The 4,131-nt window shown below is 31.9% G+C and overlaps 1 long non-coding RNA gene across 1 annotated transcript; it reads right to left on the bottom strand.

Moving 5' to 3' along the window:
• Positions 1–300: 300 nt before the first annotated feature.
• LOC128126307 (uncharacterized) lies at positions 301–3,423 on the bottom strand. The gene is made up of 6 exons (XR_008224113.1): positions 2,963–3,423; positions 1,982–2,115; positions 1,647–1,894; positions 1,081–1,576; positions 779–959; positions 301–517 (listed from the first exon to the last, which is right to left on the bottom strand). It is a non-coding gene; the product is annotated as an uncharacterized LOC128126307 (long non-coding RNA).
• Positions 3,424–4,131: the final 708 nt, after the last annotated feature.

Genomic DNA, 4,131 nt, shown 5'->3' with positions numbered 1-4,131 from the left:
GTCGCCGCTAATATTTGTCTGTCATCGCTAAAGACCTGTCGCAGCTAATACTTGTCTGTCGCCGCTAAAGACCTGTCGCCGGTAATAACCGACTGTCGCCACTAAAGGCGTCGGCGGTATTGGTGTTTTTCTTATATATATATATATATATATATATATATATATATATATATATATATATATATATATATATATATATATATATATATATTTCACAATAAAATTGAAAAAAAACTGGTATGATATTAATTAATCTAATGCTACATCATTCAATTCCAAAATATTAATACAGTATCCGTTTAAAATACTCGTCCGATTTAACATATAACAAAATAATAAAAATACTAGTCTAAAATACTTGCACAGATAAAACATAAAAAAATCCTACAACTATCTACTCGTCATCATCGCTCTCCTCGTTTCCTTCGGTTTCATTTCGTTGTGGCAACGAACGAAACCAATCTTCAAGCGCAGCACTACATGCCGGATCTTTTAACATTGTTTGAAGCATTTCCAACTACAAATAAAATAACATAGTCTTATAAGTTAAACTTGCATTATAACATTCTATATACAAAATATACATTCCATATATCAAACTATAACCAAACTAACAATTACCAAGCTATAAAATACCAATATATCAAACTATAACAAAACTAACAATTACCAATATATAAACTACTATCAAACTAATAATTACCAAAATTTGAAACTATTACTAAACCCACAATTACCAACATTTTAAACAATTACCAAATTTAAATAGTCTTGTCACCTGTGATTGTGGTGGTGGTTGTGTTAGTGGTTGTTCCTGATCGTACATCGACACAACCGTAGAAGGTTTACGTCCGATGCCTCTGATATGGCCACGTCGAACACCCAATATTTTTTCAAAACAATTTTGTGTATCCTTCGGTGTTAGACCGCTGGCTTCAGAAGAAGCTTGAGTTTGTTGACTGATCTCAAAGAGTAAAGCATTCAGTATTTTCAAAAAATAAAAAATATAATAAAAATTAGATTACTAACTACCCCTTGACGATATAAGCACTTATATGAAAATACAAATTAACCACTTACGTATTGTTGCTCAACTGTAGGACTACTAAACACCCCTTGGCGATCAGTATTGGCCTTACGAAATGCTTCAATTCGAGCAATGTCCTATTTAACATTAAAAATTAGATTAATTATAATTTAAATAAACAATTAAACATATCATAGTTTACTTCTTTGAAACATGCATTGCTATATGAGCACGATCCCCCTCTGTTTACAACTTGTTGTTGTGCACGGACTCCTTTGTTTGACGCCGAACGCTTTAGAAATTCAGGAGTTTGAAAATGCTCAACTGCTTGCGCCCAATTTTCACGTGACATACCATCGGGGGGGGGGGGGGGGGGGGGGGGGGGTTGGCTAATGCCCTTGGGATATCTGTAAGCCCCCCGACATTCTCAAAATAAGTATGCGCTTTATTTTTCCGGCCTCTATAAATTCTTTGCAAAGTCGCATCAATGCTCTGCAACAACTGAGCACGCTCGGGATCCAAGTTAACCTTATCTAAATCAAACTTATTCTACAAATACAAAAAAATTTAGTTAGTTAAATACCAATTAGAACTAAATTTAAAATATTGTCCAAGTTACCTTTAAATGAACCACTGTGGCATTCCTTAAAGCGGGGGAAACATTGTCCCAACCAGATACGTTCAAAGGGATGTTCATCCATATATACTTCTCAATCTCACGGGTAAACCAATTACCATGGTTCCCGACAAGGGAATATGTCAGCTCCCTATCGAAATCCAAATCTACAGGCTTTCCCTTGTTTGCCCGTATTATCTTTGATAGTTGAATGTTTTTGGCTAGGCCTCTTCTTTTCTTAGGGAGCTCGGCTGAAAAATATAATTAAAAATATTAGTCAAGATAGCTTATAATAAATGGATAAAAATATCTAATAACTATATCATAATAAGACTTACCATCTTGTTCGTGTTGACCACGACCAAAGCCTCTGGGAGGTGGTGGATCCCCGGCTCCGTCACCTCCATGTCCTAAGCCCATAACATCCGCCATCATGTAGAAGAGTATCGCCCAACTAAACCCCATATATAGCCTGCAGAATTACAATATGAATAGAATTTACAGATATTACATATACAAAAATCATACGGTTTCTATTATAACATTGTAGTTTCCAAATTGCATACAAATACATACACAATATAACATCATACTTTTTTTTCCATTATTGCATCCTACTTTTTTGTTCAATTTTTTCCATGCACAAATTCATTATACCAAAATATACTTCTAAATAGAAAATCATACAAATTCATCTAAATACATTTCCATGCACAAATTAAAATTACTACAAAAACTATAACTTATTAATTAAGAACTTTATCACTCATCATATGTATACCAAACTATTAAAACTAAATATCACATAATCATACATATATACAATAGATTCAATTCCATTTTTTCACTTTATTTTAGACATACAATACAATTTTCATATTCCAATTAATTTCATACAATTAAACAATACATCCAATTTCATACAATACATCAAATTCAAATTCCATTTTCAAATAATTAAGCAATACATCTAATTTCATACAATCCTACCATTTTAGACATCCAATACCAATTTCATTAAAAAATATACACCTAAATACAAAATCACACAAACCATGTGTAATTCCATTTTCATGCCAATACACCACAATGAGCATAAACACAAATCAATTATACAATAGGCTGCATAAAATATGATAAAACATACATAATCACTCAAAAAATATCAATTTACAGCAAAAAAAAAGACTTGGTCGACACTAAAAATCACTAACCAAAAAAATCTTAGAAAACATAGAAATCAATGATACAATCAGGTTTGAATGGTAAAACTAACATCAAAACATAAGAAGAACAGAAATTAGGGAAAGAAATTCGACCTTAGATTGCTCAATTTCACTTAAATGTTGCTGTGGACGGAATTGCCCTCAATAAAGGTTGGTCACCGGTAATGAAGGTGGGTCGCCGGTAAATAAGAAAGTGTCGCCGGTAAATTGGCTCCCGATGGTCGAAATCGTAAGGTGCAGATGGTGAAGGCATAACCGGTTTGAGAGATACAACGATAGAAGGGAAGAAGGCTCGACTAGGGGGTTATCTGTCGCAACTCAATAGCGGCGACGGGCAATAGCGGCGACATATTTGTTTTAGCGGCGACACCCCTGGAGGGAAAAGAAAGCGCGCGTTTTAGGAGTTTACAACCGTAGGATTGAATAATGATTGAACAGACAGGGATTATTTCACGCGGATCGTCACGGTGTCAGCAATAGCGGCGACACCTTTAGCGGCAACGCCAAGCAATAGCGGCGACATGTAACGCGTCAATTACATGTCGCCGCTGTTGCTTCGTGTCACCGCTATTGCTAACATTTCTTGTAGTGATATATATATATATATATATATATATATATATATATATATATATATATATATATATATATATATATATATATAGAGAGAGAGAGAGAGAGAGAGAGAGAGAGAGTTAGGTTCAAATGTTTTCATTATCTATTGTGTGCATGTATGACTGATTCTGGACCAATCATTTTAGTTATTTTAAGAAAAGTAATTAATGCATATTAAATGCTGAAGATGTAATTAATATTCATTATATCTTCAACATGTAATATGCATTAATTATTTTCTTAAAATAACTAAAATGATTGGTCCAGAATCATTCATACATGCACACAATAGATAGTGAAAACAAAATAACCTAACCATATATATATATATATATATATATATATATATATATATATATATATATATATATATATATATATAGATGAGTGATGTGATTTTTTTTCTTTATATATAATAAAATTATATAAAAAAAAAATACATTTCAACTTAAATATTAGATTTTTTATATAGATATATTGTTCAAAACTAAATATTATCTAATTTCAAATATGTTAAAGACCATATATTCGGACTTTTAATATATAGTAATTCACTAATGTATAGCTTTATTTTTATTAAGCAAAAACTAGTTGAAAAGGATTAATGATAAAAACGAATAATGTTGTATTTAAGTAAAGTTATAAAT

Source organism: Lactuca sativa, chromosome 5, assembly GCF_002870075.4.
Source record: "Lactuca sativa cultivar Salinas chromosome 5, Lsat_Salinas_v11, whole genome shotgun sequence".
NCBI classification, from domain to species: Eukaryota; Viridiplantae; Streptophyta; class Magnoliopsida; order Asterales; family Asteraceae; genus Lactuca; species Lactuca sativa.
This window is presented reverse-complemented; position numbering and strand designations above follow the sequence as displayed.